Source organism: Erpetoichthys calabaricus, chromosome 6, assembly GCF_900747795.2.
Source record: "Erpetoichthys calabaricus chromosome 6, fErpCal1.3, whole genome shotgun sequence".
In the NCBI taxonomy this organism is placed as follows: domain Eukaryota; kingdom Metazoa; phylum Chordata; class Cladistia; order Polypteriformes; family Polypteridae; genus Erpetoichthys; species Erpetoichthys calabaricus.
In genome coordinates this window covers 53,095,887-53,123,509 of record NC_041399.2, presented here as the reverse complement: position 1 = coordinate 53,123,509, position 27,623 = coordinate 53,095,887, and positions in this window count along the sequence as shown.

The window sequence follows — 27,623 nt, the reverse complement described above, 5'->3', positions numbered from 1 at the left end:
ATGTTATCAGCGGAGTGGTGGCTCTGAGGCTAAGGATCTGCGCTGGTATCCCGAAGGTTGCCGGTTCAAATCCCCGTCACTGCCAAAAGAGATCCTGCTCTGCTGGGCCCTTGAGCAAGGCCCTTAACCTGTAATTGCTCCAGGGGCGCTGTACAATGGCTGACCCTGCGCTCTGACCCCAAGGGGTATGCGAAAACTACCAAATTCCTAATACAAGAAATTGTATAAGGCGAAACAAAGAACAAAAAAAAAAAAATAAATTCAGATTCAAGTGGCAACAAGTGATGACAGTAGCCTAAAGCATATCTGCACAGAGCATTTTTTTTGTTTTCTAGCCAACATGCTTGATATTGGGAACATTTTACAGTTCACCTCCCTCAGGTTCCAGCAAGAGAATCTGACTATTGGTGAATGTAAAGATGAGCTTATGACTGCTATTGGACAGCTGACACTACTGATGGACAGTGAGGGTAAGTACAGGAAGGAGACTGTGTCACATGCTGATGCTGACAGGGACAAGACTGATGTGTTGAGAGATCTAATTCATGAGTTTGAAAGCAGATATCAATCCCTCAAATCATGTGATCACTTTTTGATTTTTGATCCTACAACTTGGCCTCTTGAAATGAAAGACCTCCACAGTTTTGGCAACACAATACTTAGTAACATCCTTGAGACATAAGAAGTCAGCATGTCTGTTGACAGAGTCTCCACTTTAAGAGAGTGGATGCGTTTAAAGCAAGCAGGAAAACGTTTGGCAGATTCCTCTGTGCATGACCCGGTAAATGTAGTGAAGACAAGCAATCCAGGCAGTTGCTCCAACATTCAGAAAGTCCTTTTGTTGTCCCTTACACTGCCCTTGAGCAGTGCTGCAGGTGAGAGGGGATTTTCATATCTGAATATAATAAAAAACAAGTACAGATCTTGCCTGTCAGACTCTCACCTCTCATCTCTAATGCACATCCTGTTGTCTAAGTTCACAACAGAGACCTTTGACCCAAAGCCAGCTGTTGACTTGTGGATGCAACAGCTAATCGTAGGCTGAACCAGGGAGAAAGGAGCAGGCCTAGTACATCTACGTCTTCTACTGTTTTTGAAATAGAGGAAGACAGTCAGGAGGGGAGTGATGATGATGATGATGACATAAGATAACTCTCAGTGCTTTTAAATAGCAGTAACTGTTGTCAGTGCTTAAAAAGCTGTCATTTTATTTTCAGTGTTTGAAGAGCAGTCATTTCATTAGAAAGCTACATACTACGGGGCTTTAAAGAACAAATATTTTGTTGTACGGGTTGTATTCATTCTCAGTTGAAATTAAAGTACATGTGATGTCAGGTTATCCATATATCCATCTATTGTGTTCATCCTGTGAGGTGGGTCATGGAAAAAATTTATTTAGAAAAGTGAGGACCAAGCAACAATCCCAGGTTCTCCCCTGAGAACAAGACCAAATATGTTATGTGCAGCCCTGCTTATAATCTAATATTTATTTATTCAGTTCAAATGTAATAATGATATTATTTATTTATTCATCACCATAAATGGTAAGTACTGTCCCTTACTGTAACAAAATGTAGCTCTCTTTATATGCTAATAGGCTGACTTCTGTGTCCGCTTCATCTTGTGCTCATCTCTGCGGCTGCACTGCATGTTGCAAGAAGCTCAATCACAGCAGCATACTACTCCTGAAACAGGTAAGTGACATGATCTTCCTGTCTATAAATGTAAAAAATAAAAACAACGTAACATGTGTAGAAATGTATGAAAGATGGCTTGATGACAGTTTATGCTACAGTGACTACATTTGTGCTCAGTATTTCTGCAGCACTAAAAACAACATCATGGCTACATACTCTAAAAATGATAATGATTTAATAGCAATAAAATTTATTTCTATAGCACATTTTTATACAACATAGTGCTTTACAAGATGTCAAAGAAGTACTTACATGTAAAGGAGAATAAGTTAAAATGAGATTAGAATAATAATAAATAAATAGTATACAATAAGTAAATAATGCACACTTACATAAGATACTGTCACAAAAATGACACAAAGTCATCAAAAAGGTTTGGGGCAGCCACCCATATATTGGGCCTTGGCTGCAAAATGGTTGAATAATTGAGAGATGTTCACAGGTACGAGTCAAAAACAGAACTGATTTTGGTTGATAAAGATGGCAGCTTTATATGCCGAGATCAGAAGTGATGTCATCATTAGCGCCGGAACCGGAAGTGACATCATCAGTGGCACTGGAACCCTGCGGGATTTCCCGTGGATGGTCTGCAAGGGATCAAGAAAGAAAGTCAGTGCACCTCACCACCCCCTGGTCTGCCATGGAATTACTATCATTCAGGCCCTTTAGCTGTCTTGCCATCGAACGTGTGTGACAATAGAAACTGTATATAATTAAGAAAAACAGAGTCCTTAAATATAGAATTGGTTTTAACATCTCTAAATGTGAGCCCAATGATGAGATCAGATATTTCTCTGACACTATAATTTATCAGTAAAGTACCACAATGATATGTCTATCCATCTTGTTCAGATGTAGCCAACAATTTAAGCTTGAGATTTCAGCACAGATTTTAAATCTCCAATGGGTACTTCTTTGAAAAAATTTATGATTAAGAAACTTGAATTACAATTAGCCATAGATCTTCAACAACTAACAATAGCACATTAATCATTTTATTAATGAGTTTGAAATAACTGTGCGTGAAAGCAATTTCATCCACATGATATTGTAAAATAATATTAAAACACTACCGGACAGTTGCTGGATTGGAAAATTTAAAAAGCTCCAACTTTCAAACCAGTTAACCAAGTTTCATAACACATCTGACTATTATGCATACATTTTTGTACTTGTTTACATATGGATTTTTTTCATTGTGTTATCAGATGACCTGTAAGGTGCACTTAACTTTGAAAGATACTAACTAATGTCTAAGGTTCTTTTTTAACAGAAGATATAAATAAACATCAAAACCAACTATATAACAGTTAAATGTTCAAGTTTAAGCACTTTATTGTCATTGTGTAATACAACAAAATTACTTTTTGTGACAGCCCCAAGGTGCATTTAAAGAAAAGTCAGATAATTCCAAATATGTCGTATATAGTGTTAAGTGATCAAGTAACCAGAGCAAATTATTATTGCTCAAAGTACAGCAGCATAAATTGTTATTGCACCTGTTAATGAATAGTACATTATACATTATATATTGTATTACATTAGTATATTGCACATGTTCAATTAAAAATGACCTCAGACTAAGGAGATTCAGAGTTTAGAAAGTTTATGGCAGATGGGAAAAAGCTATTTTTTAGCCTATTTGTGCATACACGGATTGACCTAAAGAGTCTTCCCTTACCTGTCTCACTCCATTTTATACCCCGTATACTGTATTGAGCCCTAGAGACCTGTAATGGCAGTCAACTTGCTAACTGGGGCTGTCCTTACCTTCAAACTTTTACTTCAACCCTGTTTAACCACCAATAGATAGCTTCTTAAAGGAATACGCTTGAGCCCTGAAGGGGCAAGGAATCTACCACTCAGCCATGCTAGTAGCAATTGAGACAAAGAAACTGAGTTTAAGTTTTTCAAATTATATTTTGTGTATCAAAATCAATAGCAGGAAATTTAAGCAATGATGCAAAGAATTATACAACCTTGTGGGTTCTTGCAGTGTTCATTCAGTTCCAGATGACAATTCCCAAATGACCTAGTTCCTTAGTTACAGATTATATATCCTTAATTGAAAAAGAAAAGAGAATCTTGCTGTAGAGAGAGCTCTTTTCCATGTGCCCAGCTGCTAAGGGATAAACCTCCATGGAAGTGTCCATTTTCAGTTGTTGCATATTGAGAAAATGTCTATTTTTGCAACTGAGTGTACTATTCCTGAACTGAAGGAATAGTATTTGTTTAAGAGAAAGACCAAGAAATGACACATTCAGAAATCAAAAACCTGGAAGTCAAGCTGTATTTGCGTCAAAACCAAAAATGAAACACAAGGATCAAAGTTGAAGAACATGGCCAAAGTGTTGCTTCCAGAAAAAAAGAAAGACCTTTGAAGTATTAACTGTCAGATAGGGAATGGCTGCCTTGGATGACCTTTTAACTCTTGACACTGGGGTTGAAGCCACACTCCTAGTAACCCGACTCGTGTCATAACAAACAGAGCACCAAAATGGCATCCAAAACATCGTTAAAATTAATATAATATTGTCAAATATCACTCTGAGCAAAAAAAAAACGAGTATTGAGTAAAAAAACGAGTAAACGAGTGTTGAGCAAAAAAACCAGTTACAATATCTCAAAGATAAATAAATAAAAATTAAGTTCAACATGGCCTTATAACATACCAAAGGACAACAAAATAATCAATGACATACTGTGCACAATGTTACTTAAAGAATAACTAAAATATCAAAGGAGAAGAAACTACATTTAAGCCCCAGCTAAAAAACTGACACAGAACTGAGCTCTTCACAAACGTGTCAGAAAAGCAGCTGATCTAAAAATATCGTGAAAGTATCTGTAATAGTAATTGAAGGTCCATTTTTACAATAAGTGGCAACTGAACAGAGAAGTCTTTTTGAAAAAAAAAAGTCTGCTCTCCTTCCCTTCTCACCCAAAATAAATGGACACACCTGACTTTCTTTCTGGGTGGACACTTTCTTAAACCACAAAAAAGTACTAAATCATTATCATAGAAGCCCAAGGTCAATTCTTATGGGAATCAAAAATGACACTTCTGGCTAAGCGATACACTCTAACTAAATCCTACGTTGTCTTTCAGCTTTTCCTGAATACATTTCACTCCTGTTTAACATGACAAGACTTTCAGGATTAGGCCTATCAATTGAAATCTGTCTTTTGAAAAGGTTGTGGTATCAAATATACACTGTTCTTTGTGGCAATTGCCAGCTTTGCCTATACCCTTAAATAATTTTTTGCATTTGACACTTCACAAAAATGTGCTTTAAAAATGAGCAGAAAATTTTGTGGAGCACAGGACTGTAGTTACCGTCAAATCTATGTTATTTTGGACAACCTACACCCGTCTATTCTGGACATCTAAGTCAGTCTTCTATACTGTATACTTACAAGCCACTTCTTTCCATGGCTGCAGTTGTCCTTGCAAAGGGACACTCAGCCCCATCTTCTCTTATAAATTATGTCAGCAGTGGCAAACTTGTTGTGCTGGATGTTAGCCCCCATCTTCTTCTTACTTCCTGCCCTCTACACCAATATGACAAGATCCTACTTTGTCCTGCCTCTACAGACTATAACAGCAAAAAAAGTGATATGCACTAGCAAAAAACTTTTTTCTTCATTAACATGTTAAAAAAGAATTGTTGTATGATTCTCTGTTGACTGTATTAGTGAGATTTTGGCACATTTTAAAAATGAGCATTTAAAAGTAAAAGTAGAAATTATATTTCTAAATGAAAAGACTCAAAAGTGTTTGAATTATTACAACAGACCTTAACAATTACAGTTGACACTTGATATACGACCGGCCTGACATGCGAACAACTTGCTTTACGACCAAAATTTTTGTTTTGAATTACGACCAACATCTTGCGTTATGACCCGAATGCAGTCATGTGTATCCGCTTGTGTGATTGTAAACAAACAGCCGAGAGCATTTGTAAACGTCAGTCGGAGCCCAGATACATGTGTTTGTGGACGTAATTTCGGTCAGTGCAGTGATTTATATAATTTATTTCAATAATTGCTAAGGAAGGAAGCGAAGGTAATGAAGGTAAAGAAAGCGATCACAATCGAAACGAAGAAGGAAATTGTGTGGAAATATGAGAGTGGCGTTCGTGTGACCGATCTCGCTAATATGTACAGCTTGAAATCCACCATCTCAACAATTTTACAAAGAAAAGATTTGTATAAGGAAACTCCTTCCAAACAATAACCACCTTCCATTTCATTCTGCTCCTCCTTCCTTCCTGCAAGCCAAAGATGTCAACTTAAATGGTGAGTACAGTATGAAATTGTTGTTTCTGGTAGGTTAGGCACTTTTTATAACTTTTTGGTTAGTACATTAGAAAAATTATTGGTGTTTTTGGTAAATTATGTACATTATACAACCCTTTTTTATTAAAAAAAGTTAAGTAAGTGTTGCTTTGGGAGGTTTGGAATACATTAAGGGCATTTCCATTATTTCTTATGGGAAAAATAGTCTTGATTTACAACCAACTTGAGTTACAACCAGCCCTCACGAACAAATTGAGTTCGTAAGTCAAGGGTCCACTGTATTTTGATAAGGTCATGTGTCCAAAACTGTGAACGTATTCTTTAAAATATGCTTGAAATTATATTTAGGCTGCGGTGGGCTGGCGCCCTGCCCGGGGTTTGTTTCCTGCCTTGCACCCTGTGTTGGCTGGGATTGGCTCTAGCAGACCCTCGTGACCCTGTAGTTAGGATATAGCGGGTTGGATAATGGATGGATGGATGGTTTATATTTAGGATGACTTTTTGTTGATTTGTTTTCTCCGCTTCTGTTGTATTATGCTGTCTTATCATCTGCTTCATTAGTGATGTCTTCAAGTATGTTTACTTTTAGAAGTATTAAACGAATTACGCATTAAATCCAATTTTTTATATTGTTGTCTTTTATGTGTATTTTATTGTTTGTGGTAGCGGAAACCTTTTTTTTCAAAATCACACATTGGAGCCGTCCCTTATCACTAAAGGTTAAAAATTCTTGTTCCTAATAATTATATCATAATTGGATTTTTAAACATTTTACCATGTGACAAGTGCACTTAATATCATTTATACAACACTCTCATCCTCCAAAAAAGGGAAAAAAATTCCATATTTTTGTAAATTGCATAACAAAATAGAGAAACGTTTAATTGAATGGTGTACTTGTATCTCCATGCCATGCTGCACATTGAATTTTCAAGAAAATATTTAGCAAGCAAGGTCACTGGTGAATACAACATATTTGCTGCGGAAAATTAATTTTGAATTTCTCCAATCCACACTAGTAGTGTTTAATGTGTTCCCTTCGTGTTTGTGTAGGATTTGATTGGTTACCCCAGTTTCCCTACAAACCGCAAAGATATGTTAGCTAGTTTAAGTTTAATTACAGGCTCAATGCTGTTGGTGGATGTGTAAGTGTTCCTAATGATAGTTTCTGCCTTGTGCGCCATGAATGTCACGTAGGCCCCATCTCCAAACCTGTAGTAGAAAACTGGTTCACAATATGAATAATTTCACTGTATGAATGATTCATTTTCCACTATTTCATATCCGGTGGCACATTATGGAGAAACACATTACCACATTACTAGTTTCCTTGGTCCCACCTATGACACAGGTCCATTCTAACGCTGACACATTTTAAAATGCATATCTTTTAGTGATTTTTGCCTTCCTTCCACACTGAAATGGAATTTTCAACTAAAGCTGACTAATTTTTTTGAAGTTGCTCTCCCAAGTGAATAAATTTGAACATGCTGAGTCTAATGTAAGCATTACGGATGGGAAAACATAACTTTTTGAAAATATTGATGTTTGCTTGTCATGGGATCAGGCACTGACTTTCATTTTGTTGTGATGAGGAGCTCCACTCCCCAACCAAAGTAAATCTGCCTTATTGTTTGGTGACAGTAAAACCGCCTCTATTATGGAAAAGCCGCCTGTGTGGCGTCGATACTTTCCTAGTGCCCAATGATCATAGGCTCTAATACCCCTTGACATTATACTGCAATAAAAAGGTTAATAAAGTTAATGAATTATTTATCTAAAACACATGCATGAAACAAGTTCAGAAAACAGATGAATAAATATTGTCACATTACTTTTGATATTTACCTTCTAAACTGTGAAATGCAATTCTTGGAGTACTTCAGTGTTGAAATGTTTTATATTTATTTGAACAATTTTTTATTTTTTAATATCACCATGTATTTTCTACAGTGTAGTTTTCAATAAAAGTTGCTGTACTTCATATTATCTGGGAATTGGTAAGTAGGATTGCCCACAGTCTGTCAGGTGCTCCTTGTGAAAATGGTGTTTGATTAAGAACTGAAAGAAGGAAACATAAAGGCCAGCAAAAATTAAATTTTTCATTGAGAATTTTGGAAGTAGTCCCTAGAGTAAGCTATGAATACGAAAGATATAACCAAGATGTCGCTGTGAGGATTAAGGTTAAATACCATCATATTTTAATTAATTGATTTTCTGTCCTGAAGAAAGAGTGCAGCCAGAAATGTAATGCATGAGCTAATGAATTTTAATGTGGCTGAGAAGAGACTGAGGCACGTCTAAATGCATCTGTAGAGAACTGCGTTTATATGAGCAACATATTCCTGAATGTTCCAAATTAAATACATTCAACTCAATAATTAAATTAATAAGAATACGAATTACTTGTGTCCTGGGACAAATCCTGGCCTGAATGTTGTCTGTGTGGAGTTTGTTCCTCAGTCTCCCCCATATCCACAGCCTTTCATCAAGTGTCAGTGATATGTAGTGATGTGTGAAATAGGCTGATAGTCGACAGTACGTTGATGTGATGTGAGTGAGTATGGTGTGTGTGAGGGTGTGAGGACTTGAGTCCCCCATAACCTTACTTGGGATATGAAAGCTTTGAAAAATTATTGAATAAATAAATGAATGGATGAAAAAGGAAAAGCACAAATTTGAATATTTAATAGCAAGCGTTATGCAAAAAACACATTACATGTACAAAAATAATGCACAATGCAATAAACAAATACTTATAGTATAGAGAAAACAGCAAGCATTGAAACCACCCCAAAATTAAGTGTCATGTTGGGTTAAAACCAGGAATAGCAAACATGGATGGTCGTTTAAAACAAGAATAAAGAAATGATGTTCAGACTTATTTTTAATCTTACAACTGAAGATATTTATATACAATTATAAGTCACTAGTCCTTTAACAAGATGCCATAAACGGTCTGGCTGCTGGTTGTGTGACAGAGTCTCTCAAGCAGCAGCTACAGGTTTTTGTTTCAACCCACTTTCTTCATTTGAAGCTAATCATTTCTGATAACAGAGGACTTTGTCAACACTACTACATTTTCATTTAAAAGTGGCATTTTTAAATGAAAATTATCTCCTTCCATGATTGCATTTTCACATCATTTACAGAAGTATTTTGGCACACACAAAATGACTGAAAATGTATATGATGGACCTGTTTGCCTACAGAGGGTTTGCATGCATCGGTGGAGTGGAAGTGCTGTCCTTGAAGGAATGGCTACACCACCGATCACTAGATTTACTGCATTTAGCCTATAAGCACAATCTCTTCTGGCACTGATACCAAAATGGAGTAGCTATGGCATTTTTCAATCGATCGCTTTAAGACATGCCCATATTTAGGATAAACGACATAAGTCACGTTATTCAAACATTGTGTCAAACATCAGGAGCTAAACTACATGTATATGTTACAAGCTACATCCACAATTACGAAGGTAACATTCAAATGCATTAAAAACTAATGTCTACCATGAACCTACATGTGACAAATATGTGATTATGTTAGGCTTCTTTGAAAAAACAGCATTTCAATAATAAGTGATTAAACCGTATTCAGGGACAGGTAACTATGTATGTAATCAATGGCACTGAACAACTTATAACAGGATGGGATGAGTCACCAAAAGAATGAGCTGGCATTACATCATTGATAGCAGGAGCACCTGTAAAAACAGCAACTCTGCACAGTCGCATGAGCTTTTTCAACAAGGGCAACAAAAGGCAATCCATCCATTTTGGCGCTTAGTGCCTATGTTACAATAAATAATAACAGGAGTCTTAAAAAAGCAAATGTCTCTGTCTGAGCCAGCAAAATGGTAAATGGCAAACCGCTGTTTCATTGTAAGGGTCTCAGTATGTTTCCTCAGCTGGTGGTTCTCCTCTCTGAGAGACATTATTCATCAAGTGGTAGGTTGACAACTGCTGAATCCTCCTCCTCCTCGCCTGGTGTGTCATCCTCAATCTCCTCTCCTCTCCCAAACCCCTGGTCTTGAAGCAATACAGGGACCACTCCCTTCTTTAACAATCGCCACCCTGTCTCGGACTCTGGCGTGCAAAAATTCTCTTTTTTTAAAATGCTGGCTACAAACTTGGGTATGGGGACTAAGTGTAAAGCTCTCTATCCAGATAGTGCCGATCCATTTAGATTGGGTTTCTGCAGCAAAGAAAAATGTATAAAAACTAAGAACCTTGTACTTACAGGAAGCTTGACATAATGGTGCACAACAATGTTCAGCTGTAGAGATCTGTATGCTGAAACCTGAACTTCTTTTTCTCTGACATTCTCGCCACTAAACATACATATGAGCTGGCTGAGATTTCATTGGAAGTAAGTCAGCAATAATGTGTGCATATACCGTATATACTCATGTTTTAATTCTCCCGCGTATAAGTCGGGGCTTGATTTTGCCATATAATTTCCGGTATTTTATAATGTTGGTTATATAAGTCGAATGCAGAAAATTCACACTGTTCGTCCAAAAGATTATGATATGCGGTATCACGGTAATACCCAAACTATTCCGAAGTGACGTTTGCATTGTTTTGTGTTTTTTGTATCTCACACTCTCATACACCTTTATCGTAAGAGCATTTACGATGGAGCGTTCAATCAGAAGAAAATATGAAGCTGGTTTTGAATTAAAAGTCGTTGAAGTGGTGAAAGAAATTGGTAACTGTGCTGTCTGAGAAACTGGTGCGTGACTGGAGGAACCAAGAAGATGTAAAAAAAAAAAATTAAACTGTTGTATTTTTGAACGTGCTTATAAGTCGGGTCTGATTTTATGAATGATTTTTTGGGTTTCAAGACTAGACTTATATGTGAGTATATACTGTAGCCTATTTTTGCCTTTTGTGCATTAGTGCATCATTCAAGCTGTGCAAAAGGCATTTTAGATGCATACAGGTAATTGAAACAACTAGCACCATGGAATGCAACTCCTGTATGTCTGCTATATTGGAATGTTGTTTTCTTCTTTTGAAGGATGACCAATAAGGGAATGAAACATTGAAAAGAGTTTTTGCAAGTTCTTTGTCATTACTTACCTTTGCATGAAAGACCATTCTTTATTTTACCCATAGGAAGATGTGTGCAAGACCAACAGCCAATTTAATGTGGAGAATGCATCCCGGCAATAAGGTCAGTCCTGTTAGATAGATAGATAGATAGATAGATAGATAGATAGATAGATAGATAGATAGATAGATAGATAGATAGATAGATAGATAGATAGATACTTTATTAATCCCAAGGGGAAATTCACATACTCCAACAGCAGCATACTGATACAAAAAAACAATATTAAATTTAAGATTGATAATAATGCAGGTAAAAAACAGACAATATATTTGTATAATGCTAATGTTTACCCCCCTGGGTGGAACTGAAGAGTCGCATATTTTGGGGGAGGAACAATCTTCTCAGTCTATCAGTGGAGCAGGACAATGACAGCAGTCTTGTTGAACAGCTATAATATTGTCACGTTTGAATGAAACTGTTGGTCTAGATATTAATTGTTTTATCAGTACAAAACTTAAGCATTGGTTATCAAAAATTATTAATAAAGTAATCATATTATTTCATTCAGCGCTATGAGTTAAGCCCCAGCGTCCATCACTAGAACATCAGCACATTAAAACAAACTAGATGATAACATTCAACTCATCAAAACTCACCAGTCCTATCCACTTAATTCTTCCAAAATAACCCCAAGCCGAGTTTTGAAAGTCCCAGAAGTCCTACTGTCTACCACAATTCTATTTCATGTGTATATGGTCCTTTGTGTGAAAAAAAGAAACTACCTAAAGTTTGTGCAAAATTTACCCTTAATAAGTTTCCAGTTTCTTGTTGAACTCATTTTAAACTAACAGTCTTGCTCCACTGTAGTACTTCCTTTCATAATTTTAAACAGTACAGTCATGTCTCCTCTTATTCTTCTTTTGCATAAACTGAAGAGGTTCAACTCTGCTTCAGTCTTTTCCTCATTATTCATACCTCTCAGCCCTGGAATCAGCATGTCTCTCTTCTCTGGACTTTTTCTAGTGCTGCCATGTCTTTTTTGTAGCCGGGACACCATAACCGTACACAGTAGTCCAGATGAGGCCTCACCAGTGTGTTATAAAGCTCGAGCAGAATCTCCTTAGACTTGTACTCTACACATCAGGGTGCTATATGATGTAACATTCTGTTAGCCTTCTATCAGTCTTAAGGATGATGAGTGAGTTAAAAAAATGGCTAGATTGGTCAGTTGATGAACAACATTCCCACAAATTAATAGTCACTATATAGTCATTAGAGATTTTTGCCATGATTTTTGACTGAGAACCTTATTTTTATATCATCTTTCTAAATTCTATCCATCTATCCATTATCCAACCTACTATATCCTAACTACAGGGTCATGGGGGTCTACTGGAGCCAATCCCATAGATATATATTTTTAATATTTGTTTCATTTATATTGATGCATATTCCATTCTTATTCCACAATTAAAAATCTGTTTACTTATATCTTGTGCTAAGAAAGCTTTTAACATTAAAGTTGAACTCCAAAGAAGTAAGCCATTTTGAAGAAACAAATAAGCCTCACTTCCTTGTGCTTTTTCTTTCTCACTGTATAGTAAAAGGTATTATTCACTGGGATCACCAGGAGAGACATCTGTATTTATGTTTTGGTCTAAAGTAATTTTTTTGTTTAATTTCCAATCAAAGATAAGAGCAATAGTCACTAGGAAATGCAAAATTCTGTTTTTTTTTAAGTTCAAATACATTTGTCCATAATAAAAAAAATACTTGGATATAATGAGCATCTACATGTTATTCACTAGTGATTTGTGACATTCTTAAATAATAAAAATCAACAAGCAGTAACATGACAAGAGAGCTGAAGAATGGAACAGCTGATTACCAGCAAAAATATTTATATTTTTTTAAGTAAGAAATGTGTTTAAATATTAAAAGAGTAAAAATTCTGGTAAGAAATGCTAGCTACAATAAATATCTAAAAAATGAAAGAATCCAACTTCTTGGTGTATAAAATGATTTGTGAAAGTGCACATATTTTGAGTTTGTAAGGCAATGCAGTGTAAGAATGTTTATGAGAATTAAAATTACAATATTTTAATTGCACAAATGTGTAAACAAATTTTAAAACGTTAACATTTAAAATGACATACATTAAAATGAAGATCCAAAATCAACAATATGTGACCTCACACAACTTTTGCTTTTGTTACTTCTTGTTTTCCCAATTACAGTATATGATGCATCAAATCCAGTCACAGAAGGACAAGGCACATGATGGTGGGTAGCTATTACATCAGTGCATTTGTTAGTGCTCGACGGCTGGCTCACACGAGCCCACCTCTCTTGCAGCACTCACTCATCTTCTAATAACTTCTTTGTAATAGACGCTGAGTGGACAACTTGGTATGAAAGACTGAGCTGCTATGGTGCTTGTTGGCCATTCACTAATGAGGTTAACAAGGACTAACCAGTGTGCCAGTCAGTACTCATTTAACTAACCAGTAAGTAAGCACGATCCTGTGTCACCTGTCAAATGCTGTCCATTCTTTAAGACCAGAGATTCAGAGACACTGACAACTACTAGGAGGAATCTGGCCTTGTGTTCCAGTACTGGGGCACCACACAGCCCCAAACCCTGGACACAATCAACACAAATGCAGTCGTGGGTTGAAAACAGAGATTTTTACTAAAAAAATACCTTACAAACACACACAATTTTTCTTCCTTCCTTTCTCCACTCTCTGTCCAGCACTCTCCAGTGAGTGTTTCCTTCCTTCCTCTCAACTCTGACTCTTCCTCCAAACAAGTGTTGTCCTCTGCCTCCTAACTCTGACTTGCTTGGCTGAGGTCGAGCAGCTTCTTTTATCTGTGACCCAGGAGCACTTCCGGTGCTAGGACATAGCTTGCTGTTAGCGCTTCGAATGGAAGCCCCTGAAAGTAAGGATCACTAATCCTGGCAGCTCCCCCTGGTGGCCCCCACAGAAGCCAACAGAGCTTACCCATTGGACTACAGATCCCAGCATGCCTGCATGTGTCCATGTGGGAATCCTACACCAGGGGTGCAGCCATATAGTGTAGCGGAGATAAAGGGTCCAAACCTTGTAGTCTCCCCTTGGTATTTCCATTATATTGGCCTCCTGGTTGGGCAAGGGTTCCTATTCCTTCCTGGTTGGAAAGCCAGTCTGTTCAGTTTCCTTTATTATTATTTTGGCATCCTGGCTGTGCAAGGAGTCATCCTCCATCCCCTTCGGGATGCCTGGTACTCACATTAATTTTAATTTTACATAACGCGGATGATGCTTGAGAATCATTTCTAATGCATAATACAAGGCGGTCCTTTTTAAACAGAAAGCAAACTATAAAAGACAAACTATAAAAGAGTCAAACTATAAAAGACAGAATTGAAGGTCAAGCACCTTATATAAACAAGATTTTGTTAGACCTTTCTACTTACAGACAGGCAGGGATAAGAATAAACAATTAGTGCAATTACATCGTCTAAAGTAGTCAACTTTGTACAGAATACAGTATTTTCAATAAGATGGTGAAAAGAGCAGCTACCACACCTTTTTATCACGATGAAATAATAATGAGTTGTGTCTTGTGGAAACTGATCAAGCTGTTGAGCCTTTGGACCTTTTACTGGACACGGCTGATGACATAACAAGTCAACAACAGAAAAGAAACTCACCCCTGTTTCTGTTTTCCCTGTTGGACAAGAAACACCCATTGGGACAATGTGCTGCTTTCCTGTCCTTTAACTACTCTGCTTTCAAAAAGTTAAATCAGCACTAGAAGTCAAGCTAAGAGATATTTGTTTCTCACGTTTGAGTGTTTTGCCCTTCTGTTGCCGATTTTAAGTTGTGTATGTGTATAGTAAAGGCCGCCAAAAAAAAAAAATCCATTTTCTAGGAGCTTCTGCCCTCCAGCAAAATGAACCTAGTTTGATTCCTACTTGGTGTGATTCCCTTTACGGAGTTTGCATGTTTTATTTATAATTGCAGGAGTTTCTTTCAGGCCTCTACTTTCTTCCCTATAAGTGAATTCATGTTTCATGTCGGTAGCCTGCAATGGACTAACATCTTACCTGGGTTCATTTTCTGCCTTGCATCAATAGCAGATGGGCTGGACTCCTGCTCCTTATTACTCTGTTTCACAATCTGTATCCCTGTAGTTGGTTTAACACTTAATTCTGTTTAAAATCTGCTAAAATATCTGAATGAAGCATATATGATACAGCCTGAATATTTTAGATTATAATCAAAAAAAGATCTCAGAAGAGGCAAATATCACATAGCCTGAATATTTTAGATTACAAGCATTTCGTATGTCTTAAAATTCAATAATGACTTACATTGGTTTGACATAAATCAATGTGAAACAGAAATGAAATAAACACACTGCTGTATTTATTAAGTTCATTTTAGGAGTCATTCATTCAATCACTTTGTAAAGTATACTGTTTTTTTTCCAGTGTTGGGTTTTACAAAACAAAAATGAGCCAATAATTGAAAGAGGAAAAAAAAGTCAAAATTTAAACTCAGACTGTTCATTACTTTAATTTGCTTTCTCTGATTTCATGGCCTTAGTCTGAGAGGTCATTTTGTGGAAGCTTCGTTACTTTCCACTTCATGAATAAATGTAATTAAAAGATGACAAATCTGGCACACTCTCACTTTGCAATGGCCACAGGAGACCCCTTGGTAATAAAAAGCTCACTAGCAGAAATAATAGGCTGGATAACAACTATTTTATTTGTTGCTTAGTTGAGCATTGGCTTTCCTTTTGTCCTGCCATTCAGAACTGAATCTACTGTTAGTGATAGGGGGAAATTCTTAGAAAACTTTCACGACTTGAGCAATGTCCCAAATGTTAAAGAGGACATCAAGTAACATAATGCTGCGGTGGGTTGGCACCCTGCCTGGGTTTGTTTCCTGCCTTGTGCCCTGTGTTGGCTGGGATTGGCTCCAGCAGACCCCCGTGACCCTGTGTTTGGATTCAGCGAGTTGGAAAATGGATGGATGGATGGATGGAAGTAACATAATGACATTACGAGATCTAATTAAGTGAGCCACAGTAAAGCCTTAAATTACTTGAGTTTTCAGGGACTCTTTGAAGACTGTTATTGATTTCTTTTTTCTTTCATACTCTCCTGATCACCGTTGTTAAGTTTAATACCTTCAGCATCATAGGGTGCAACTTGATAGAGCCCAGAAATGTCCAATGGAGCAAAGCAGGAATGAAAAATTAGCAGGGCACGACAGCAAGGAAAAAAGAACCAGGAGATGTGATCAAAACTAGGAAACTAGTGGGGGTCAAAAATGAGAAAAAAAAAATTGTGCACCTAGCAAAAAGTCTAAGAGAGTCAATTCAGAAAAGTACTTGTGAAAATTATTTGATGTGTATCCACAACCTTGGACAACAACTGACCCGTGACACTGGATCAAATCACGTCACACAGATGAAGTCAAATGACATGACTCCCAGAAGACGTGACCAAGACAACAAACCACTGTGTCTTAGCAATGAATTCATGCCCATTAAAAAATAAGAGAACATGACACAACAAAAATATAATGATAAAATAAAAAAAGTGCAGGCCTTAAAAAAATGACGAGCAGCAAGATTCCAAACCTTAGAAAAAATATAAGCTCGGAAAACAAATTTAATTGAGATCAGGAAAATTATGACAAGATTCTGACAAGATGAACGTTTATTCAGTCGAACCTCCGTATCTGTGGGGGATTGTTTCCAGGGCCCGTGGATACCAAAATGTGTGAAAGCCCTTATATAAAATGGCATAGTATTTGCACATAACCTATTCACAACCTCTTATATACTTTAAATGATCTCTACATTACTTATAATACTTAATATAATCTAAATACTATGCAAATAGTTGTTACATGCAGCATTGTATAGGTCAGTGGTTCCCTGGGGACTCAGTGTGGCTGCAGGTTTTTGTTCCAAACAGATTCACAATCGGAGATAATAATCGATGCCAATTGATCTAATTTAATTAGCTGGTCTTTTTTATTCTTCTCTTATTTTGCGTTCAGAAAAACACCACAGTATGTTTTTTTTACATTTATAAGACATTTAGAAATATTTCTAGTTTTATCTAAAGCTATAAATGCTTAACTCTTTTTTGTTGTTTTCCTATTTTCCCCTTTTCCTGTACAATTTGCTAACTTCATTTAACCCAATTAGTGACAATAGTGACAATTAACAACCAGCACAGTAGACACCCAGGATGATGAAATCAGAAATGACTTCAGTGTCAGAGTAGTAAATAATCAATTAAATAACCAGAACACCTGGAAAAGCAGAATGAAAATTCGTTTGAAAATACTGTTAACAACTTTAAAAAACGACATAATCCCCATATAACTGCTTGTTACATTTTAACAAAAATCTACCAAACTTAGTTTATATTTTCTATATTGACTCAAAAATACAGAAACTGGGAAATAATGACTCACTTAATTAGACTTAGAGTCCAATGAAAACTGAACTTGGTTGGAACAAAAACCTGCAGCCACAGTGGGTCCCCAGGATCGATTTTGGGAACCTTTGGTTTAAGGAATAATGACTTCAGCACATGACATGCCACTTTTCAAAAGATCTAAAGATTTTTTTTATTTTTGCTTCCTCTTAATTTTTAAGGGATTGCTTTGACCAGTTAATTTCCTCTTAGGACCCATTTTATCACAGAAAGAAACACACAATGTGATGGCAAAGTCCTCACAGCGCCTTATAGTTGGGATTGCAGACTGAACGGCTTTTGTTTAAAGAAACTCGGGACAGAGCTTGCAGCTCTGTGTGCCCATGTCCCCTTGAATAATAACGGTTTTGTTGGTTGAAACTTGAGTATCTAATTCACAGTGTGCTGATTACCTACGGGCAGGCAGTGTGTATCCAAGTACCGTTTCTAGTTTGCGCAGTTTTTTACACAAGCTGCGTATAGATAACCTTACCTTAGTTTACAGCTGATGCCCTGGCTAGGTGTCTGTGGGCTAATGGACAGACTCATTTTTATTGTATTTGGAGTGTAGCAACAGTGTAAGAAAGTCCGAATTCAGTTTAACTTTTCGATTATCGACTGTTTAGTCTTCTTTTCTTGTGTGTCTTTATGTTCCAGAATATGATGTTGTTTTTTGTTTAAGAGTTGTAGTACTGCAAGAAGTGCAAAGATGGAAACCATTTCAAAAATTGGCAACTGGTAGCTGTCCGAAGCAGCTGTAGGATAGGTGAGTGAGAAAGAACTTTCCTTTTATAAAGAACTAGCAGGAGTACCCGGTGTTGCTCGGGAATCTATAACCGGTGAATTTCCCAAATGAAAGAAACAGAACATAGAAATAGAACAAACAGTTTTCTGATTGACACTTTATTGTAATAGGTAATATAAGTGGTCATTCCAGAGCCTTTGGGTACACTATAGTTTTTGTTTTGCCTTGTGGTGTGAAAATGAACAAATTCTGAGGATTTCCCACTGTAGAACATGGTACGTAGAGTTGTCCGTGTGAAAAGGATGTATTTTCCAAATTGTTGTCTTTAACTTGCAGTGATTGCCCTTGAGCCTTATTAATTGACATAGCAAAAGCCAAATGAACAGGAAATTGTAGCCGTTTGAAATCAAAGGGTAAATCATTTGGAATCAGCGGAATTCTTGGTATAAAAACATCTTCACGTCTAGCGCAATGTTTCAGACGCCCTTGAAATAGACTTTTTTCTGGCATCGGAAGCGGACTTTCTAATTCTACATTTTTTTCGGTGGCATGGGTAGGCCTATATTAGGGAAAAGCAGGACAATTATAATGTGTTAAATGGTATTACGTACGGAATAAGCACCACAGTGAGATGAATGTACGTTATTTACAATACGTCGGAAAGCGAACAAATAGTACCAGTCAGTCAGAAAGAGCAAGACTGAAATCGTACTGTGAGTCGGAAAGCGAGGAAATAGTATCACAAATACGGAAAGCCAGTCACGCGCACTGGGTCATTTACGTTTTACATCTATACGGCAGTTCCCCTTCACCCGATGAAAGCAGTCGGCCTTCTCATACTTGGACACTTTCTCCATCTCTTGGCAATTTAAAGAAACATTGGTAAACAGCGATGCACAGGGACCAAATGTGCCGCTAGATGGCGCCGCCGTTAACGTCTGTTGCAACGTGCGGCCATTTTGTCGATGATAAGTACGGGGACGTGTGCCAAACGTTGTATTGGTGAAAAGGTGCCCTGCGCTTCACCACGAACATTTTTCCCAACCAAACATACCCCATGACCTCCTCCTGGTCACAAAGGAGCCCCATCCCCAGTTTGGTGGCGATCGGACGCCCGGTGCTGATTTGTATGGCGGACAAACAAACATACATACATACATACACACACACATACATACATCGACTCTGCTTTATATATTAGATTTTATTGCTGGGGGAATGGGGTTTATCAAGCTACAGAGTGGGACAAGGGTGCTTCGTGTGAGCAGATCTAGCCGACCAAGGAGCAGTGTGATGGCTCAGCAATTTGCTGCCATGTAGGAACTGTAAGTTTACTACTATGAGCCATTTTATTTAAGTCCTATGGCGGGAGACTACAGCAGAATATGACTACAGGCCACTTATGGATAAAGCAAGTTCAAGTTCTCCTTTTCAGGACTTTTTTATTTTTATAATATTTATTTTTTTTATAATATTTTCGATCTGTGGTTGGTTGAATCTGTGGATGTAGAAGGCCGACTTTATATTTTTAATGGCAATGGCACACTAATTAACTGGTCTTTCAAACAATTTTAACATTATGTAGTATTCATACAATTTTCAGATCAATTATGTATAATTTAAGCAATGGGTATCACAAGAGAATTATGTGGTTTTAGACCCTCTTCTCTTCACTGTACCTGGCTGACTGCTACACAGCACAAGACAGCACTTGTCAAATCCCCTTTAAAGACCAGGAATTGGTAGAATTTGCTAGAAACAGTGGGTACACTAGTGACTAGAGGTATGGATAACTGAAAAAAATTCTCATTATTACAGAACTTTAGGCATGTCAGGATATTGCAGAGCAGAGCAAGACAAGCCTGCTCTCCGGACACTCAATTAATGAACTATGACAGCAAGGGGTGTTTCAGTATCCAAAAGGATAGTGGAGTGTTTAACTTTAATTTGTCTCCACTTTAAACAAGTAATGAATGATATCACAGTCAACATCATTTGCTAAAATGGTTTCTATGATACTGTGTGCTACTAGGGCATGTGGTCCGCTTCAGATTTTGACCAGTCATTTGTTTAGGGACTCTCAGTGTTGGGTGGTCTTGTCTATTTTGATTTGCTCTAAAATCTCAGCTGCTTGAATCTCTCATTCATGTTGGTTATGGCAGAAGGGGAGATGCAGTATACAAAGAAATAAATTGAAAATGCATTCAGTCTTTTTAATAAATCATTATCTGTGAAGAAGTTGGACATATATCAACAGGAAATATTAATGAAATTAAATGATATTGAAATTGTTGTACTTGCTACAAATTTGAAGGCTTAAAAATAAATAAGAAATATTTCTAACAGAGTGATCAAGCAAGTTAAAAATCAGAAACTAGCAAAAGTCATCCCATCATAAAATTAGTGATTAGGGTCAATCCTAGCAGTTATAGGCCAGAGAGCTTAAAATGTATTTGTGACGTCTTGATTACCTGCAACCGCTGAAGAGGTTGGATTTAAAGAAAACCAAAGCCGAAGGCGCCACCTCAATTGTGTCTTAATTAATTCAATTGTGCTGATGATAATGGAGGGCAATTCAGGAAATCCAAAAAAAAAAAAATAATGGGCAAAAAATTACATTTTTTAAGAATACATAATAATGATAATTAACAAGAACGACAGGAAAATAACGCAAGAGAACAAAGTAAATTAAATACCCATTAACTAATTAAATAAAATACATTTCAAAAGCACAATACCAAAGAAAATCAACAAACAGAAATAATAATTAAAATAAAGAAAAGAAAAAAGAAGATTCACTCATTGTTTAAAAAGAGAGACAATGATCTTTAATTAAGAAAAATAAGAAAGAACAACAATATAAAAACAGCTAAGAAGTAGAATTAGATATAAAGTGATGAAACTCTGATTTGGATAATCCCATTGTCAGATTTTATAGTCACAATACACATGGAGAATGCACATCAGACACCCAGAGGTACAGACACACAGTCACCTGACCTCTAATGCAAGGGTCCTCAAACTGAGTCCCAGGGACCCTCTGTGGCTGCAGGCTTTTGTTCCATCCAGATCCTAAATCAGTGATAAAAATGAATCTCATTTAATTAGCTGATCTTTTTCCTCTTCTCTTTTTCTACATTCAGAAAAGCAGTTTGATTTTTACATTTATAAAACATTTAGAAGTGTTTCTATTGTTTCAATATCTTTAAATGCTTAACTCATTTGTTTCTGTTATTTAGACCCTTTTCTGTGTAGTTGCTTCTTTCGTTGTATCCTAATAATGACAATTAAAAAGAAGCAGAGCAGGTACCTGGGAAAGCAACACTGAATGATGAAAGGCTGCAACTACTTTAGCGTCAGACCCACTAATTAGTAAATCATGGATTAAATAACCAGAAAACCTGGAAAGGAACAATGAAAATTGAGATGAAAACATTGTTAAAAAGTAAAAAATACATTTCCCATATAATTGCTTAGTACATCTTAATAAAAATTTACCAAATTTAGTTTCACAATTTTTACATTGACTCCAAAACAAAGAAACTGGGTAAAAACAGATCACTTCATTAGGCTAGTGGTCCAAGTAAAAACAGAAGATGGTTGGAACAAAAACCTGCAGCCACAATGGGTCCCCACAACCGAGATTGAGAACTACTGAATTCACACATATACACCCCATGGGTCCAGTTTGTCATTCCGCCAGAGCTGACTGCAGTTCATGAACCTCATACAGCCATTGTTATTGAGTTTGGGCAACGCATGGCTAGAAGTTCAGTAACTGAACCGAACAAATGAGTCTTCTAACATGAAATAATTCTGGGATGTTTGACACAAGCACATATCGAAACAATTGTCCACAATTAGAAAAACTCCAAAAATACTTAACCAACAAACTTAAAATCTTAGTAATTCTCTTCTCAAGGAGGAGGACGGCAAAGCACTAAAAGAAAGAAAAATCCAAACAGATAAAATAATTAGCTCAGAAACTAGAAATGAAACTTTACATAAGTTTATTTGTAAATCACAATTCAAGCATTTAAGTGTAAATATTACAATATAGTTTACTTTAAAATCTAAAGATATGTATAATTATAAAGATACTGTACATTCTTATGCAATTAACCTCATTAATTTATTGGTTTATAATACCAATAGCCAGATGGCAATACAACAGGGAAAATGAAAAACTCCATGAAAACAAATTGTGGAGAAAATTACAGTAACTTTTTGGAGCCTGGAATCCCATTCAAGAGTACAGACTTGCTGTTCAAATAACCATCCAACTCCAACCTGATGTTCTATAATATATTAAACTATCCAAAGTCCCCAGTATAAATTTAATTAGGGAAAAACTGTCTTTTCAGAAATTCAATATGTTGTCACACACCTGCGCATGGGAAACAGCTAAAGGGCCTACAAAATAGTAATTCTATGCCAGACCAGGGGGCAGCGGAGTGTGCTAACTGTCTCTCTCAGTCTCTTGCAGACCATTCTCGGGAAATCCCGCTTGGTACTGGCACCAACGATGATGTCACTTCTGGGTCCATTGCTGACAATGACGTCACTTCCGGTCAAGAAGATGTCACTCCTGGAACCAAACGAGATTTCCCGAGAATGGTCTGCAAGAGACTGAGAGAGACAGTTAGCACACTCTGCCGTCCCCTGGTCTGGCGTTGAATTACTATTTTGTTGTGGGTTCATCTTGTGGGTGCCAATATTTTCTAAATTATTTTCATACAGGGCTGGATGAATCATTAAACAAAAGAAGCATGTGCTTAGGGAATCAAGCGAAAGGGGGCACCACAGAAATTTTCCATTCCAAGGACATCAATCGATTGCAACGAGTGCAGAATGCAGCTGCTAGAATCTTAACTAGGAAAAGAAAATCCGGACACATCTCTCCAGTTTTGATGTCACTACATTGGTTACCTGTGTCATTTAGATTTGACTTTAAAATACTGCTTATTGTTTACAAAGCCTTAAATAATCTCGCTCCATCCTATATTTCAGAATGTCTTTCACCTTACACTCCAAATCGTAACCTTAGATCGTCAAATGAGTGTCTGCTTAGAATTCCAGGAGCTGAAACTAAAAGAAGTGGTGAGGGAGCCTTCTGCTGTTAAGCACCTAAAATCTGGAATAGCTGACCGATAGAAATTCGCCAGACTAATACAGTGGAGCACTTAAAAATACTGCTAAAAACACATTATTTTAACATGACTTTCTCATAGCTTCATTTTAGCTTAATCCTGATACTCTGTATATGATTTTAATTATCATTATCATTCATGGTGGCTCCGAAATCCATACTAACCCCTACTTTCTCTGCTGTTCTTTTTCTGGTGTTCTGATCAAAGCACCATGATGTCCCTACATTGATGGATTAAAGGCCAGAAGTCCACATGAACGTCATCATCAACTTCTTCCATGTGAACCTTGAATACCACGAGGACTGATTGTGAGGTCATTTATGTTAGGTAGAATGCCCAGAAGGGGCTGGGTGGTCTCGTGGCCTGGAGCCCCTGCAGATTTTATTTTTTTTCTCCAGCCGTCTGGAGTTTTCTTTTGTTTTTTCTGTCCTCCCTTGCCATCGGACCTTACTTTTATTTTATGTTAATTAATATTGCCTAATTTTATTTTTTATATATTTTGACTTTTTTCTCTTTCTTCATCACGTAAAGCACTTTGAGCTACCTCATTTATATGAAAATGTGCTATATAAATAAATGTTGTTATTGTTGTTGTTGTTGGACTATATGGTGCAGCTAAACCAAGCTCCATTAAATGGGGCACCCACATACCTCCATCTTACTTTTTATTTAGAAAAATACAATTTTATTTTACGGCACTTTATTGTTTATATTTTGAATTAGATATATAGGGTGCTTAGAGTCTCTAAAGGTCTTAATCTGGTCCTGATTTCATGAATGCATCCATATGTTTGTAGTAACAACGTCCATTGTTGGTCACATGACAATGGTACTATTAAAAAATAATTTCAATCTACATAATAAAAAACAGAACATTTAGTGTTCAGTGAAGGCTAAGAATTTCAGTTTAATGTGAGGGCCTTTTTCTTTGACTTGTTGACCAATGATTTTTAGTCACAATCAGACCATCTAGTTTGTCTCTAAAATAGAGACTGGCCATTTTTCAATAAAGTTATAATAATCATTTTCATTCCGTGACCTAGAAAATGTTTTTATGGCATATCATATTATGACACAGTACTATGGAACTCAAACAAAAACAAATGCTTTGCATATTAATTGGGAAAAGGTCTATTAGACAATGGTTAGGTTTTTTTTTTTTGTTCTACTTTGATTTTTGACACTCATTTTGGACTTTGACAATTAGTTTTTTTTGTCTTTTTCATGCTTTAGATTTTGCCTGATATCTGACTGCTCTCTTAATTCTCCACTATGAAAGCTCTTCATTTACCTGTCGTTTTTAGTAATATTATTCTTGTAAGCTCGACTTGGTTTAATAGTATTTTCATCTCTGCTACATAACCCTTAAGCTGCACATGTGCATACAACCTCATCAAATGCAGCCATTAGCTTTGGTTACCTTGTTCTCCAAATGCTTCATCTCATTTTCTTTCGCAATGAAGACCCAGAGAATTGTGTCTGTCATTTTTATATTAAGAGAGTACACTTGTGAATCCTAATCACCACATTCACACTAGTAACTTTAAGAGTAAATAAACTAAACAAACAAGAGATAATTAATAAAGCAGCAAACTGATGCAAATAATCCAATTAAACTTTGATCAGACATCATTTACTGAGTGTCTCCTCTATCCTTCAGGGAATCTGACAATCTTATGCAGTAATTTTTTCCTTCCACATCAATGTGCAAACATAATGCATTTCAGACAACAAAAGAGTTGGAGCTCTGGCCATGAAGGACCATAATAGCATTTTCATACGGACGGTTTTTGTAGATTTGAAGACTAACTCCCTATATTTTATCCTTAGGTTTATACTCAAGTATTGCTCACTAGTTTATTAAAGTGCATGAATTACACACATGGATACTGAGCAGGTGTACACAAATATGCCAAAACATAAGCATAATGCCATACAATAACTGGAAAACTAGGCAAGAAAACACAAACTTTAGATTGTAAGGTTTTAGCCAAAGACTTTGGCCCTTTGTAGTTGTTAATGTTAAAGTTAAAATTGCTGATAAGCAGTCATGTGATTTGCTCACAGAATTTTCTCAGGACTGTTTGATTTGACCTTGATATGACAATTCATTTGAGTTTGCGGATTCAGCAAGGGTTGTGGTCAGGGTGTGGAATAATCAAGGGATAATGTATATCTGTCAGAGCAGGACATGTCCTGAAGGTCTGTACAGCTTCAGGTGCTGCTATGTCTTTCTTGGAGTTGGCCACCTGAAGTGCACACAATACTCCAGTTATGGTCTCATTAGTGCATTATATAGTATGAGCACAGCGTCATTTGATTTAAATTCAACACTTTTTATGATTTGCCCAAACATTTTCGCCCTTTTTACAGCTTTAGTGCATTGCTTAGATGATGAAAATGTTATGTTAACATAAACCTCTAAATCATTTTCAAAGGTTGCTTCCTGCAGGATAGTGTCTCCCATCTTATGTTTATAATTAACGTTCCTTTTTCCCAGTAGCACTTTGCACTTTTCTGACATTAATTGATAAAATCTGGAAATAATATTGATATTCTCCTAATTACTACCTAGAATATTTTCAAGTGTAGAAACTTGAGCATTTATATGAGTATTGGTTATAACACAAACGATGCATTGTCAGGCCACAAGCTGTCAGGCACATCTTGCCTTGTCCATGTCATAAATAAAATGCTTAATTGAAATCAGCTTACCTAATGTTCTCATTTCACTTGTTTCTGTACCACTTATTCTGTGATACTCCCAATGTTTAAAAAAAATAAACCTTAGAAAAACTTGATTTTACAGGAAATACTCTGGGTGAAAACAACATGAAAACGAAAACAAAAATTTTCCTTCCTGCTTTTTCCAGTTCAGTCAAAGTTAGCATGAACATCTACAGTACACTTGTTTGGCCAAGTTCTTCACCATTCAATATGTTACAAAATAGCTTGTATAAAATGATTATGTGACAGGATTGGCAGGTGAAAACAATGCTAGATAAATATTAAGGGACATCCGGATATTACGTGACATGATGCTTGAAGAAGCTCAGGTCTTCTCAGAAGCTCAAATGTCACTGTTGATTTCACGTTTGGGACAAGGGTTTCAAAATCCATCACCTTTGTTGAGTTTCTAGCTCCCGTGTTGTGTTTATTTATTGGGTTCATCTGCATTGATGTGTTGCATTGATTGATGATCTGTCCCTGTGTGTTTTTTCCCCTGAGTGTATGAGTCACTCCATGCTAATTAAAAGACGTTTTAAGAATTCTCATTTAGAAGAACTCGATCAGGGTCAAAGGAAATTCTCCATTATAGAAGAGGAAGCATCACTTTAACAACGAAGTCTCACATAGGTTTTACTTTGATGCATGTTTATAATTGCGAGGAGAACGGCTCATGTTCTTTTTATTGAACAACTTTAAGTCAATTCTAGAATACCAGCATTATGGAAGCTAGAAGAGCATTTTATAACACAGAAACATATGTACAGCTGGGAAAAAAAGACGTTAGCTTGCTCTGTTTTCATTTAAAGAGGGACCCAAATGTCTTTAACTTTTCAGGTATATTTGACAATAAAAAGGTTAACTTGCATCCAACCATACTCTAAAGTTCTTTTCTAGGGTAAAGTTATGGGAAAAGATGACTGGTAATGATGAGCAAACCCACCCAAATTTGCTTCTCCTTTAGTGCAGAGAAAACATTGAAATGTTCAGCAGTTTTGGCAGATGTATATGTTGCACCACAGTCCTGTGGAACATTATTTGCTGCCACTGTTTGCTGCAATACTGTGTATGGATGATATGACAATAAAGCCACTTGACTTGACTTGACATCGTCGAAATGCATTGAAGACAATAGAGAAGGAAAAACTGAACGTTTTTGGAGTGGATTATTGCATTGCAATGGAGTTTTAAGTGTTCCTGAGGGCTAGGAAAATGTCCTCCAGCAATGCCGCACCGGTTATTGTGGCTGCAAATGTGATCTGTGCTGTGGAGCAGCCGCACTAACCACTGCACCACTCCCTGAGATAAAATGATCGATCTCTCTGTGTCTCTCGAATTCCTACACAACGACTAACTAACACCCACGGAGCCTGTGATATAAGGGATCAGCACTATATACTTAGGGGGCTGTCCCTGTCACTACCTGATCTGCGCTACATAGGAAGGAG